The sequence below is a fragment of the Herpailurus yagouaroundi genome, unplaced genomic scaffold (genome assembly GCF_014898765.1).
Source record: "Herpailurus yagouaroundi ecotype Mexico unplaced genomic scaffold, PumYag 141, whole genome shotgun sequence".
Lineage (NCBI taxonomy): Eukaryota > Metazoa > Chordata > Mammalia > Carnivora > Felidae > Herpailurus > Herpailurus yagouaroundi.
Window position 1 is genome coordinate 25,178,632 of NW_024412396.1, and position 16,666 is coordinate 25,195,297.

The following is a 16,666-nucleotide window of genomic DNA, read 5'->3' on the forward strand; positions in this document are numbered from 1 at the left end:
TGCACATATATTTTTTTCCCCCATGGGACTTGAGTACTCTCACAGAATAATTTTGATTATTGTTTTCTTTTGGGATTAATTTTCATATTATCAAATTATATTTTTATCAGAGTAGAGTGGGAACAATGACGGTATTTCAGTTTTAATTTTTTATGAGTTCATACTATTTCTCAATAAGTATATTTATAAGAAAATGAATCATTGTGATCAGTATATAATACTCCGGAGGGACAAAAATAATCACAATATAATACTAGAAATAAACGAATGATTTTTATCCATTAGGATGTTTCTGACTGTGAGTAAGAAAACTCAAAATTGCTTAAACAATAATATAATGTATTGTTTCATACAACATGTAGAACAGGCTTCTTGATTGGTCTAGTGACTCAACCATAGTATTGAGGTCTCACACCGTCAATCTCTCTGTCTGTTGTCCATATTGTAAACTTCCTCACCTTATATCTATAGCTGATTGTAGAAAGGCTGTCACTTGCCAGGGATTACAGGTTACCTAGTTCACATCTGGCAGAAAAGAATTGAGAACACCTCTTTCCCATCCCTTTCCTTTAGTCTAATTATGCCAGCCTAGCACACATGCCCTACCAAAGCATTAATCAGTACTAGGGGAAATCCTTGCGATGATGCTGTGTACTGGGCCAGCCCTGGATTCCTGGACTAGCAGTGAATTTGGGATTACTAGTGATGATTTTCGCTAATCAAGACCCACAGCAAAACCCATTGCTACCGGAAAAAAGGGAGGAACACAGTGTATGTTGGGATACTGCATGTTGTGTGCTTCCCAAAACTTTATCATTCACTATCTTATATTGAAAGTATCTTTGTGTGTGCATCTATGCTCTCTTCCAGTGGAAACAAAGCTTTTTAAAGGTAGGAACCGTTTCTTCTTATGTGGTAGTATCCTTTTAGGACTTAACAGTGTTTTATAATAGCTATCTCATGAAGATTTGCTAAGTGAAGGGAATAGGTTTCTACTTCCCATTTTAATTTATTATTTTTTTAATATTTGGGACATAGACCAAATATTGCACCTGCTCTTTTGTCATAATCATAGTTTCATTAGTTTTTGCTTTGAAATCTGCTTATTGGGGGTGCCAGTTTGGCTCAGTTGGTTAAGTGTCCAACTCTTGATTTCAGCTCAGGTCATGATCTCATGGTTTCTGGGATCAAGCCTGGCATCAGACTCCACAATGATAGTGCAGAGCCTGCTTGAGATCCTCTCTTTCCCTCTCCCTCTGCCTCTCTCCTCTCTTTCTCTCAAAATAAATAAATAAATTTTTAAAATCTGCTGATTGAAATATCACATTATTCTATATGATTTTCCTAAATATGGTTCTATAGGTAAGTACCCTACTTATATATTTATTCTGTGGTTATAATAGGAATATATAGTGTCTTTCACTATATGAACTTGCCCTGATGTGTTCTGTTACTTTCAAATGCCTTGCTACCACTGTAAATACAATGTTTCTATTTTCGAGAATATTTGGTGTTTATGAGATTCTATATTGCTCATGTAAAATCCTTAAAACAGAGTTTGTGTTTTCTTTGGAATTGAAAGCATTTCCTCCTGTTGAAAAAAACTTCCATGTGATGTTAAACTGATTTGTAATACTATAGGCACTTCACTAAAATTATATTTGTGGGGTGCCTGGGTTGTTCAGTCGGCTAAGCATCTATCTCTTGATTTCAGCTCAGGTCATGATCTCATGGGTTCGTGAATTCAAGCCCCACTTTGGGCTCTGTACTGATAGTGTGGAGCCTGGTTGGGATTCTCTCTCTATCTGCCCCTCTCCAACTCATGCTCGCTTGTGCTCTCTCATGCTCTCTCTCTCCCCCTTACTCTTTAAATATTTAAATAAACTTAAAATAAAACTATACTTGTGAAGAAATATACATTTTACTTTGTGTATCTACTATAGGAATGGTGATCTACTTGTTAAGGCTAAGGTTTATAGGATTAAATTAGAAATGGCTTATACTTTTTTGGCATGTTGGTACATGTACATCCTATGAGATAAAGTATGGCAGAATTAATTAGGCGTATACATTGATATATAATTTACAAATCATCATGTTTAATTTTATTATTATAAACAATTAACATCACCTCATAAATTCTCTTCAGTGTAATTCTTGTTATTAATTTATTTTTAATAGGAATATATGAACTATAAGAAATTCCTTATCCATTATGTCTATTTTCTCAACATTAAGCATTAGCAAAAAATGCCCTATATACGAAGCACCATTCAAGCACTTGGAATAAAAGATGAATAAAACAGTCTCCATATTAAAGGAGCTCAAAGTCTACTAATGCAAATGACAGTAATGAGATAATATACTACACCAGAGTCATTACAAAGTTGCCATGATGTGGAAAACCTTTCTGAAATACAGAAAATCTTTGTGCAATTCTGGGGGAGTCAGGAAATATTTCCAGATGATAAAACCTAAGTTGAAACTGAAATATGTCTATTTTTTCTTTATATTTTTTCACTTAAACTAAAAGGAGTTTAAAAACATATGGCTATTCTGCAGGAAAAGAGATGTAGAGTGTGCTGGTTAAATCTTGTCACAATTAGACTACAGAGCAGGAAATGGATTAATAGATTTTCATTTTGTGCAAGAATTCAGTAGCAAAGTTATTTCCTCATTCTCAAATTTGTTTGATATTTAGATAACAAGTGAATCAGACAAATTAATAAATACATATGAAATGTTTACAATCAGCCAGAAACAGAAAAGGTATGGAAGCTCACAAATTTAAGGTGAAAAAAACCCAAAGTATTGTTAAAACAAAAACAAAAACAAAAACGAACAAAAAACAAAAAGCAAAAAACTTTGAGAGTAGAAGAATATTTCCTTTAAGGAGGGAAGAACCCCTAAAAAGAAGATAGAGCTGAACAAGAAGAGGCCAATAAATATGAAATAAGTAACTTTTAAATCCCATTTGTTCAAGAAATACATAACCTAAGCTGTAGATGTATGTAACTATTACATACATCCTTAATCCAGAATTGTTTGTCTTGTTATTTCTACCTTTTTGTTTGTTTATTTATTTTGAGAGACAGAGCGTGTGCATGAGCAGGGGAGGGGTAGAGAGAGAGGGAGAGATCCCAAGCAGGTTCCATACATGCAGAGCGAACCCTACGCATGGCTCCCTTGAGATCATGACCTAACCAGAAATCTAGAGTCAGGTACATAACCGACTGAGCCATCCAGGTGCCCTTATTATTTCTATCTTTTGAGGTCAATTCCCCTGCGCTACATTACTATTCAGGTAAATGTTACTTTGCATCTGTTTTCTTCAAGTCTGCTCAACTTTAGAGGTAACAGGTTTGGAGACCCTGGGCAGCTCAGTCTGGTTAAGCGACCAACTCTTGATTTCGGCTCAGGTTATAATCCCACCATTCATGACACCAAGCTCTGCTGGGACTTGTGCTAAACATGGAGCCTCTTTGGGATTCTCTCTCTCTGTTTCTCTGCCACCCTGCCCCTAGTTTGCATGTGCATGTGTGCACGTTCTCGCTCTCTCTCTCTCTCTCTCTCAAAATAAATAAATAAACACTAAAAAAAAAATAAAAATAAAAATAAAAAATAAAGGTTAGCAGTTTTGTTGACATCCTGTAAAATATTTCATGTAGCGACATCATGGCTCTCAACAGGTACTCCCATGCTTAAGTACCAGCTTTGTACTGCAGTTATCTTTGCTAATTATTGTCTTTTATAATTTGTAGAGTACTTTGACTTATGTTTTCTAATTTTACCCCTAAAACGTAGTCAGAAGTTATTAGGACAATTTCAGATAAATGCAGTGATTCATTCACTACGTTACACTGCCTCCTATATAGACTGCGGAAGCAATTTTTCACTTCTGGAACTTTACCTATATTACTCATTATTTACCACCATGTTATCAACTAGCCACACTCATCCCATAACTGCTGTATGTTTATTAACTTTCTTCAACCATGTAGTTCATATAACGCCACAATATAACCTCTTTTGGGGCTGAGACTGGAAAGACCTGAGAAAATGGGATGTGTGGAATCAAGCTGAACTAAATACTGGTAGGAAAGAAGGAGAAAATGAAAAGAGCAGTGGAAGTTGTATTCTTATTTTAAAGTATAAGATTCATTTTTATTTCTTGTTAATTAGTTTAATTAATTTGTTAGCTCTAGTGACAGTTCCAAAAGAGCACTTCTGAATGTTTGAAAATTCAGCGACATTGTTTGCATACAGGATTTCCACTTTTTTCACTAATTCTGTGAAGGATAGCTTGAATTGGATGGATACGTTGTGATATTATTATTAAAAGACAAACTGATTTAATATTTAAAATTCTTATTACAAAGAAAAAATAATGTCATAGAAATGATTGAGTTACTTTATTAAAACTATCAACATACAAATATTCTTAATATATTTTAAATGCACTTCTGGTTGAGATGGAAACATCTGATTTATCTTTTTGTCAAAATGGCAATTTATAATTTTAAGCTTTTAGCCAGCATTAGAAACAAATATGAGATGTTTTGACAGTAAAATAATTTTACACAAGATCAGATAAACTGACCTTTAGGGGAAGGAAAGATTTCCATGGATTTTAACAGCAGGTGAACTCTTATCCTTTATCATTATAAAATTCCAAGAAAGAATAATATGTTCTATTCTGTGCCAGTCATTACAGTAGTCAATAAATTAAATTCTATTGCCTGTACTATCATAGGAGATAGTGCATAGGAGAAATCAAAAAATAAAATCATAGGAGAGATTCACAAAATAAAAAAATCAACAGAAATCCATGAAAGTGTTTCATTAAAGTAGCTATTCATTGACCCAACTTGTTTGTTTTTAAATATCCTTGAAGAGAACTGTTAGATCCTTTATTTGTAATATGGGACAAATATAGCACCTATAGCATGCAGTTTGTGAAGATTAAGTAGGATAATCCTCTTTATCTCAAAGCTTGGCATATTTCCTGGCAAATGGCTAGGTATTAGTATTATTATTTCAAAATACGATATGTGTATATATGTGTGAATGTGTGTATTTATAAACCTAGAGATAATGCTACTGCTTTGACATGTATATTTATACACCTATTTAAATGGAAAAAACTTAAATTTGGCATGCATATTGCTGGCTGTAAAACTCTTCAGCTTGATTAAAGCAAACATTCACTTAGTGTCATCAGGGTATATTGAAAGAATAATAGGCTAAGGTATCTGAAATAAGTGCCATGTTTACAAAGCTAATTGGGGCCAATGCATGCAATAGGATGTTTTGCAATGAACAATGATAAAATACATTTTAATTTTGTAATGAAAAACAGTTATTGATAACACAGTGGTTTTACAACACTTAGGTGATAGTAATCTCAAAATAATTAGATTTGAAATCAAAAGTTGGAGATGAAAAATGTTATTAGTAAGATAAAAATGCAAATAGTACAAAGTGCAGTGTTTTTGTATTAAGGAAACTATAAAGGTTAATTGGGAGCAAGAACTGAAGAAAAACTATTAACAAGAATTTGGAAATATTCAGAGCTTTATTGGAAAACAGAATTTGAGTCTAATGCCTCAATCTACTAAATTTCACATGCGGATCTCTCCTTTGTTAATAAGCTTTGCAAATATTCACAAGCATTTATAATATGCATGTTTTGTAGAGAAAGTTAAGAGTTTAATAATGGACACTTAAAAATTTAAAGCACAAAAAAAAAAAAAAAACATTTTGAATGAGTAAATGGTAAGAATTGACTATAGATATCTATCTTTGGTAAGATTAGATTACATTCCCAATATATATTTTTCCAAAGCTGTACAAAGAATTAAAATTCCTTGCTTTTCATTTTATAGAAATGTTTATAAACAAGGGACTCTCACATATCCATAGGAGAGGAAAAAGCACTGTCAGGCCTTAGCCCTTCCAGAGCAATGAATCTGATATTAGCTTTCTACCTCTCCAGACAAAATGACATAAAGAGTAAGAGCTACAATATACCTTTTACATGTTTTTCTCAGATTTTTAAATTCAATCTTGCTTGAAAAACCAAAAATTATATAAGTGGAATAGTAAACTTTGATAAAAAAACAATCTGTATTTTACTGATTCACCTACCTAAAGTGTGACTCTATTTCTCTATGGTATTTTATTATTTAACAAATCAGTCACAAGTAAAATATTCTTATTTTCCCTGTAATTTTATCAACTTTATGGCTTTAAGTAGAAAATGTCAAATATGAACCAGCTGTTATGATCCTCTATTATACTTATTTTTCTATAGTGGTAAGTAAGTGATGGGAATTGCATTTTGCCATATAAAATTCATTGTTTTGTTGTTCTAATATGCTACCAACAGGTAAATATGACTATAAAGATAAAGGAACTAATCTCATAGTTAAGTGCTAATTTTCCAAAACAATGTACATCCATATTTAGGTTCAAAAAAACGATTTAAATGAATTATATCTGGCTCAGTAGCCACTCTAAATTTATAGGTAAATTTGAATTTTCTTTGTATCCTAATGCTGTTTTAATTCATTTGAATAATTTATTGATTAAAGAGGAATTGAACTCAATTTTACCATTGCACTTGCTATTAAAAGTCCCAAGGCCTATCTTTGACAGTTGCTGGTCATGTGACTTAGCCACATTCTAAATCATTATTAAAATTTTCACACTGACACCCTGACATAAATTTCTGGATCTGTTTTGAAATTATAAAAGCTTATTTTTCTTTAATTTTCCTTTTAAACATTTTTTATTTGTGGTATTTTGTATAAAGTTAAAAATATGAATACCCTAAAACCCACTGCTTTCATTCTTAGTAATATTGTATAGCAGGTTACAAGTACAAGAGTGTTGATATCAATGCTACTTGTAATTGATCCACATTGGAAACTATTCATATGCAATCAACAGTAGAACAGATAAAGGTATTGATGCATTATTCTTTAATTCTATACAAGAAGAATAACCAAACCAGAGATATGTAGGATAACATGTATAAATCTCTAACAATATCTTAATTCAGTTATCCATGTCTAAAACAAATAATAATATTGCACAAATACAATAATTTATGACACTTTCATTTTCTGACACTTTTAAAAATCATAGAGTACTTGATTAGAAAAAAGCAAAGTGATTTCCATTGAGATCAATATGTGTATTTAGAAAGACCAAATGCCTAAGATATGTCCATTAAATGTCCTATTATAAAGATTTTAGTACTATTAGAAATAATTTAAAATCCTATGGTTACACAAGAGGAAATGGAAAGTTCTTATTTGCAGTTAGAAAAATTGGAACATGTCCTCTTTCTTGTCTTTGAACAAGTATTGCCTGTACCTGGTATGCTCTGAATTCTGATTTAGTTCAAGTGCTATCGCTTTCATGGAGTTCTCTATTAAAAGCCAATTGCTGGGGTGCCTGGGTGGCTCAGTCGGTTGAGCATCCGGCTGTTGACACAGGCGTAGATCCTGATCTCATGGTCGTGAAATTGAGGTCCACCCAGGGCTCCAAGGAGGCTGCTTAAGATTCTCTCTCTGCCCCCCCTCTGCCTACCTCCTTGCCCTGCTTGTGCTCTCTCTCAAAAAAAAAAAAAAAAAAAAAAAAAAAAAAGTCAGATGCCCATCACAATTATGTTCTGTCAAAATGAGGCTTACCCTGGGTGTGTTAGATAAACCTGCATCCATAGGAGTTAATGTAATACCCTATTTTGAAGTTTCTGCATTGAATCCTATCACATTTCGAGTAGCAGAACCACAGTTCTCTTAAGATATTGACTATGAATTGATCATCAGACTAATAGAGAATTCTTAAAATATAAAATTCATAATTGTTGCATATTTTTTAAATGTTTATTTTATTTCTGAGAGAGAGAGCATAAGTGGGAGAGGGGCAAACAGAGGGGGATAGAGGATCCAAAGCCAGCTCTGTGCTGACAGAAGAGAGCCCAATGCGGGGCTAGAACTCACCAATCAGGAGATCATGACCTGAGCGGAAGTCGATTGCTTAACCGACTAAGCCTCCCAAGGCACCCCTCTTGCATATTTTTAGTGTGTGAAAGATAGAATTTAAAAAAATCCTAATTTTATTTAGTTCAGGAATTTTCTGAGTGGGTGTAAAGATGTAGCTCTAAAAAAAAAAAAAGGGACTTGTTTTGCAGAAAGCAATTTCTCCCCCCACCCATAATAATTAATGAAGAGGTAGACAGTAGTTTTCCACTGTTTACAAGTATACTGAGGTTTAAATTGTAGATCTCTCCTATGGAAAAGATCTACTCGTGAGATCTCATGAGATCAACTCATGAGATGACGAGGCAGTCAGCAGTCTGTCTTAAATTACAGACAGGGCCAAACCACATTTCCATGTGCATTACCTGCCCTGATACATTATTTTACTTTAATTTTTAAATTTTCATTTATTTTTGAGAGAGAGAGAGAGAGAGAGAGAGAGAGAGAGAGAGCATGAGCAGAGAAGGGGCAGAGAGAGAGATGGAGACACAGAATCCAAAGCAGGCTCCAGGCTCTGGGCTATCAGCACAGAGCCAGATGTGGGACTCGAACTCATGAGCTGTGAGATCATGACCTGTGCTGAAGTAGGATGCTTAACAGACTGAGCCAACCAGGCGCCGCTGCTCTGATACATTATTTTAGAGCAACCCATAATATTCCCCGCTAATCTTGACATTTCTTGGGCCATAGACAAGCTTTCTTCTATCTTCATGATGGAGCATTGTGTTAGAACAATTCTAAACTGGATAGCATTTGGTTTTAGTCCATCTTCAGGGTACTTATCTCTTCCTTTTAAGCTCATTCCTCTAGTGATCTCCAACAATAGAACTGGAAAGTCCATCAAAAGCTTTAGAAAACACAAACGTATAACCTATCCAGGCAGTGAGAAGGGACACAGTCATGACAAACTCAAGGACAGATTTTCCATTCCTGCAAAGATGTGGAAATCACTATATAACTTCCTTTTGATTCAGTCCTCTATCATCTACCTTCCATTGCCTACTTACTACACATCTCTCTTCTAGATTAGTTGTCAATAATTTCAACAAAGAGTAGACAAAAATTCTCAGTGCCCTTGCTGCTAATTAAGCTTTGAAGGGGTGACTTTCAGTATTATTAAGTGATTCATTGCAATATCATTTAAAAGTTATTTACCTTTGCATGACTACTTCATAATTCAAACAAATGTCTCATTCTTACATTTTAAGGTTGGGTCTATGTGGTTGGAATGATTAAAAATATAAATAATGAAATAGATAATAAAATCCAAAGGACTTTTAACATCATTAATTTTTAATTTAAAAAATTTTTAAGTTCTAGAATTTTGGTAATAGATAAGCTACAAATAAATAGATGATTCTGAAATAAATTTATGTACTCAAACATGATTAACAAATAGTAACAGTTTTCCAGTTTTCTTTATAATTATTTCTTTAATTTTTTTTATGTGAAAAAAATGAAACATCACAGGTAAAGTCGAGGAGCTAATTTTTACCTGCCCTCCCTCCCCAAGAATTCACTTACCCTTTTCTGAACGGGAAATTGCTATTATATATTTGCTATATTTTTTCAGTCCTTTCTAAATTTAACTTCATATAAACGAGTCCATGAAAATATAATAGCTGTGTGTGTTTATTTAATTTACTTAAAAGCCATTGTACCATGAATTGTATGTAATTTCTTGTTTTTTTTTTTAAAGACACATTTATTCAGCGTCATGATCTACTACATTTAGCAATCAACAGCATGGGTGCCAAAAAAAAAAAAATCTACATTAAAACTCTTTGTTGGAATGCTTTACACTTTCCACAGAACAGAAACTAAAATAACCCGTTATACAAGTAGTCACAAATACAGTCCTTGAGTTTTTTGCCTGTACACATGAGTATTGTCTAAAACATGTCTGCTTTGTAGCAGCTAGGCCCTGTCACCACTGTGCTTGGCTGAATTCACAAATCTGTTGTAACCTATAGCTTCCCTGTCACTTCTCTGGCTCTCCTCTCTTGCTAAGCTTTGTTTCCTGGCAGTAATTAAAACCTTCTGCCACTGCATAGCTACTGCTGCCGCTGGAACCACCATAGCCACCTTGGTTTCTGGTTGGGCAAAGTATTGGCCTCTACCACCATAGGGGCCAGAGCTTCTGCCTCCAAAACTTCCTCCTTTCATAGGTCCAGAATTTGAAGATTGATTGTTGTAACTGCCAAAATAATTATAGCTTCTACCACCTCCAGAGTTGATTCCATCATTACCAAATCCGTTATAGCCATCCCCACTGCCACCATATTCACCACCACCTTTACTGCCACCAAAGTCACCTCGCCCACTGAAGTTTCCTCCATGGCCAAAGTTGTCATTCCCACCAAAACCACCTCCACGACCGCCACTGAAGTTCCCAGAACCACTTCAACCTCTTTGGTTGGAAGAAGCACTAGCCATCTTTTGTTTAGGTAAAGCTTTCCTTACTTCACAGTTGTGGCCATTCACAGTACGATATTTCTGAATGACAATCTTGTCTACAGAGTCATGGTTATCAAATGTTACAAAAGCAAAGCCTCTCTTTTTGCCACTTCCTTGGTCAGTCATGATTTCAATCACTTCAATTTCCCCATACTGTTCAAAATAATCTCTTAGATGATGTTCTTCAGTGTCTTCTTTTTTTTCTTTCTTTCTTCAGTGTCTTCTTTAATGCCACTGACAAAAATCTTTTTCACAGTTAAGTGGGCACCAAGTTTTTGAGAATCTTCTTTCAAGACAGCCCTCTTTGGTTCTAGAACCCTTCCATCCACCTTGTGTGGCCTTGCATTCATGGCTGCATCCATCTCTTCCACAGTGGCATAGGTGACAAACCCAAAGCCTCTGGAGAGCTTGGTGTTTGGATCTCTCATTACCACACAGTCTGTAAGTCTTCCCCACTGCTCAAAATGGCTCCTCAGACTCTCCTCAATTGTTTCAAAGCTCAAACCTCCGAGTAAAACTTCTGCAGCTGTTCAGGCTCTTTGCGAGACTCTGACTTAGACATGATGAAGGTGGGAGGGGAGACTTTCATGAAGCTTACTCGGTGGTGCCCACGGGCAGAAAGGATATTTTTTCTATATTTTATTTAGCAGAATATTTTTAAGATCCATCCAAGTTGATAAATATACATCTAACTTCTATATATTATTTTGTTGTTTAACTCAATAATAATTTATTAATTGACTTTTCTAATGTAAACCTTTGACTTTTTCTCATTTTTCTCTATTATAAACAACTCTGCATTGACCTCAATCGTATTTGTGTTGTCATGAGGACATATCATCTTAAAGGACCCCAAGTTCCTTTCAGATTTATACCTAAGAGCAGTATTACTCAGCCTTTTGCTATTTCAAATCTATTCGATGATGTCAAGTTATTATTCAAAGTGGAGATCCCAATTTGCTTTCTACAAGGTGGTTTAAGAAAATTTTTGTTTCCCATATTCTAGCAGATGTTTTCTGTTAAGAGAATTTTGACTTTTTGTCTACAAATGTGGTTTCTTTGATAATTATTTGTCTTTTTGAAACCTATTTCTTTTAAATATATTTGCTCTAATTTCATATTTTATAAAAATAGCTCATTTTAACTTCTCGATGCTGTTGACATGAAATTTGCCTGTCCCATGGTATACATCAAGAACAGGGACTGTTCATAGCCCTGTTTGCAAATATTTCCCCAGGAGTGTTTTTGATGGCTCTTTTCTTGGCCTCAGGTACTTTCTTCACAATCATGCACTGATCACAGTATTCAGCAAAATAGTTTATTATCAGAAAATTAATAAACTACAGCTACACTTAAAAAACAGTTTAATTTCACAAACATTATGTTAAGTAAAATAAACCATATAGAAAAGAATATATGACACAAATTTATTAATTCCTGAGCCAGATCTAAGTAATATTTGAGGTTAAAAATTATAATATCATTTACATAAGAGTAGTTAGTGATTAGAAGGGGGCACAATCAAGACTTCTGGGTTGGAAAATATATTCTAGTCACTGGCCAGAGTGATAGTTTCCAGGAGTATTTATTTTGTGAAAATCAATTAACATATACCCTTATGATTTATGAATTATTTCTTATTTTGATGTATTTTACATTGTGATTATATTTTGTATTGGTTAATAAACCAATATAAACATTGGAGCATGAAGGTGAGAAAACCCATGATAAGTTTTTTTTTTTTTTTTTAAATGGAAGAAACAGAAAAGAAGAAAGGGAAGAGATTCAAGGAATCAGTCCAGGAGGTGAAATATCAGAGTAATTGAAATTCTAAAAAAGAGTACAGGAAAACTTGAGAAAATAGAATTGTTGAAGACATTACAAAAAGATAAATGCCTGGATCTGAAAGAAATGTCTTCAAATCAAGAGTGAACTCAGAGCCTTGTGTAATGAATGTGCATCTTGTGATATTAAAATTAAACAAACATTAAAGAGAACACCTGAAGGGGTCCATAATGAAATTTAAAGTACTAAAAATAAGTAAACTAAATCATGAACAAATAAAAACTAAACACAAAAAGACTGGAGTAAGAATAGCATCAGACGTGTCATCAATAGCTCTGGACATTAGAGAACAGGGATTGATGACTTTAACTATCAGTAAGAAAACAATTTTCTACCTACAAGTCCAAAATGAAACAATTAAATGTAAAGGAAGAATAAAGGCACTTTCAGTAATGTAATATTCACTAAGTTTACCTTATAGGCACCTTTATTAGGATTTGACTGGAGGATTTATTCCCAGCAAAATAAGACACTAAACCAAGAACAGTCTTTGGATCCAACCTAGAACACAATAAGAGAAGCTCTAAAACCATAAACAGCAGCTTTTAAAATGTAATTGCAGGATGAGAATTTAGAACAGCCCAGACTTATGATAAAGATAATTAATAGATGGTGAAAATGGAAATTCACTTGAACTTGATGCAATGCATATTCTCTGTTGAATAATATGGGAGTTCAGAATTAGGGTCACACTCAAACGCAGTATGTTTATATTTTAACTTGGCACTACCTTAAAAATCTTATTTATGGGGTCAAAATTATCTATATAGTGTTATTAGTTTTAATTTTTTTACAATCAGTCTCAGAAAACCATGTTTAGTAGAAGAAGATATGAAAGTAAAGGTATTGGTGACAATACAGGAGATGAAGAAAATGTGAGAAGTGCAGGAAATGAGGAATATGCTAATGTTCTTATCTAATAATGTAGAGTCAAAAGATAGCGTTTGTGGTTTATAGAACAAAGAAATGTTTGAACTTACTTGAACTAGTAGAGGTAATTAGAAGAAGGAATATGGGTATCAGTATAACTATTAGGGGAGGTAGGAGTAGAGAGAGAGAGAATTCAATCTAAGTCCTGTCTTCTGTCATCAACATCTGCATCACAACTCCTATGCCCAGAAAAATATGTATCTTAATGTCTTCTTAAACTATTGCTTTTATTATAGTTTTATAAAACCTTTTTTTTTTAAACAAAAACTATTTTTTTATTCCTGAGCCTCCACCTAGCTTCTGATGGTTGTTCTGTCATTGGCAGGATTCCATGGCTGATTCAATGTAGAGTCAGCTTTGTTCAGAGTTCTTCTTGGTTGATATGACCTCAGTTTGGGTCCCTCTGGCTGAAGCCTCTGAAACACAGCTATATCATGTAAGCTTCCAGCTAACTTGGCATACTCTGCCTAGGCTGTCATGTGGATTATTTGATTCTGGAGTCCTTATGGCAGGTTCATTACCTGCCCCTATTTAGCAGGGGGCTTGGAAAGCCAAACTTCAGACTCCATCTGCCTAAACAAGATTGTGCAATGTTAAGGTAGTATGGTGGGAGAGTGGCCTGCAGTCACTTGCCAGGGTTCTGGAGAGATCTGTGTTGGTATTCTGTTGCTGCTGTAACAAATTGCTGCATACTTAGTGGTTTAAAAAAACACAGTTATTATCTTAAAATTCTAGTGGTCAGATGTCTGAAATATGTTCCACTTCACTAAAATCAGGGTGTCAGCTGGTTTAGATTTGTCCTGGAGGCTCTAAGGAGAATCTATTTTGTTATCTTTTTTGCATTCTCTGCATTATTTAGCTCTTGGATCCTTAATCCATCTTCAAAACCAACAGAATAACATTTTTACATTTCTTGCTCTCTTCTTTCTGCCTCCACTTGTAAGGACCCTTATCATTACATTGGATTTACAAAGATAATCCAGGATAACCTCCCCATCTCAAAATTTAGTCACATCTACAAAGTCCCTTTTACCTTGTAAGGTAACATTTTTGCAGATTCCAGGGATTAGGGTAGGGACATCTTTGGGAGACCATTCTCCTTACTAAGGAACCAAGGCAAAAAGTCCATTCTGTCCTAAGTATCTCTATATTTCTAATGTAACTCCTTCCCAGGAAGCATAGTTGTTTGACAGCCTTGCTGTCTTGCCAACTCCTCAATGTCCCCTTCCTTTAATTCCCAGAATCCAAAGGGGAGATTTCCCAAATGTCATTTGTTCCTTTTTTTTTCTGCCTTCACCATTACTGTTGAGCCCTTATGATAAACAGGCATATTTTTTATATGCATTTGGAGAACTTTATGTTGTCATGTTAAAGCAAAGGTAGGACAAGAAAGGTTAAATAAGGGTTCCTGGGTGGCTCAGTCAGTTAAGCAACAGACTCTTGATTTTTGGCTCAGGTCTCTGAGTTTGAGCCCTACATTAGGCTCCAAGATGGCAGTGTGGAGCCTGCTTGGGATTCTCTCTCCCATTCTCTCTGCCTCTCTCCTGCTTGCACCTTCTCTCTCAAAATAAATAAATACTTTTTTTAAAAAAAGAAAGAGGTTAAATAAATTTAGAATATTTTTGAAACCTAGTGGCTTAGAGATGGCGGCGTAGGAGGACGCTGGGCTCACCGCGCATCCTGCTGATCACTTAGATTCCACCTACACCTGCCTAAATAACCCAGAAAACCACCAGAGGATTAGCAGAACGGAGTCGCCGGAGCCAAGCGCAGACGAGAGGCCCACGGAAGAGGGTAGGAAGGGCGGCGAGGCGGTGCGCGCTCCACGGACTGGCGGGAGGGAGCCGGGGCGGAGGGGCGGCGCGCGCCGGCCAAACAGAGCCCCCAAGTCTGGCTTGCAAAAAGCGGAGGGGCCTGACGGACTGTGTTCCGACAGCAAGCGCGACTTAGCGGCTGGGAGGTCATAAGTTAACAGCTCTGCTCAGAAAGCGGGAAGGCTGGAGGACAAAGGGAAGGAAAGCTGCTGAGCCCCCGGACGACAGAGCTCAGTTTGGTGGGGAACAAAGGCGCTCGCCAGCGCCATCTTCCCCGCCCATCCCCCAGCCAAAATCCCAAAGAGAACCAGTTCCTGCCAGGGAACTTGCTCGCTGCGCGCAAACACCCAACTCTACGCTTCTGCGGAGCCAAACCTCCGGCAGCGGATCTGACTCCCTGCTGCTGCCACAGGGCCCCTCCTGAAGTGGATCACCTAAGGAGAAGCAAGCTAAGCCTGCCCCTCCTGCCCCTGTGCACCTTGCTTACCCACCCCAGCTAAGACGCCAGATCCCCAGCATCACAAGCCTGGCAGTGTGCAAGTAGCCCAGACAGGCCACCCCACCCCACAGTGAATCCCGCCCCTAGGAGAGGGGAAGAGAAGGCACACACCAGTCTGACTGTGGCCCCAGCGGTGGGCTGGGGGCAGACATCAGGTCTGACTGCGGCTCCGCCCACCAACTCCAGTTAGACACCACAGCACAGGGGAAGTGCCCTGCAGGTCCTCACCACGCCAGGGACTATCCAAAATGACCAAGCGGAAGAATTCCCCTCAGAAGAATCTCCAGGAAATAACAACAGCTAATGAGCTGATCAAAAAGGATTTAAATAATATAACAGAAAGTGAATTTAGAATAATAGTCATAAAATTAATCGCTGGGTTTGAAAACAGTATAGCTGACAGCAGAGAATCTCTTGCTACAGAGATCAAGGGACTAAGGAACAGTCACGAGGAGCTGAAAAACGCTTTAAATGAAATGCATAACAAAATGGAAACCACCACAGCTCGGATTGAAGAGGCAGAGGAGAGAATAGGTGAACTAGAAGATAAAGTTATGGAAAAAGAGGAAGCTGAGAAAAAGAGAGATAAAAAAATCCAGGAGTATGAGGGGAAAATTAGAGAACTAAGTGATACACTAAAAAGAAATAATATACGCATAATTGGTATCCCAGAGGAGGAAGAGAGAGGGAAAGGTGCTGAAGGGGTACTTGAAGAAATAATAGCTGAGAACTTCCCTGAAGTGGGGAAGGAAAAAGGCATTGAAATCCAAGAGGCACAGAGAACTCCCTTCAGACGTAACTTGAATCGATCTTCTGCACGACATATCATAGTGAAACTGGCAACATACAAGGATAAAGAGAAAATTCTGAAAGCAGCAAGGGGTAAACGTGCCCTCACATATAAAGGGAGACCTATAAGACTCGTGACTGATCTCTCTTTTGAAACTTGGCAGGCCAGAAAGAGTTGGCACGAGATTTTCAGTTTGCTAGACAGAAAAAATATGCAGCCGAGAATCCTTTATCCAGCAAGCCTGTCATTTAGAATAGAAGGAGAGATAAAGGTCTTCCCAAAC

The 16,666-nt window shown here is 36.2% G+C and overlaps 1 pseudogene; it reads right to left on the reverse strand.

Moving 5' to 3' along the window:
- Nucleotides 1-9,780: 9,780 nt before the first annotated feature.
- Nucleotides 9,781-10,712, reverse strand: LOC121031283 (heterogeneous nuclear ribonucleoprotein A1-like; annotated as a pseudogene).
- Nucleotides 10,713-16,666: the final 5,954 nt, after the last annotated feature.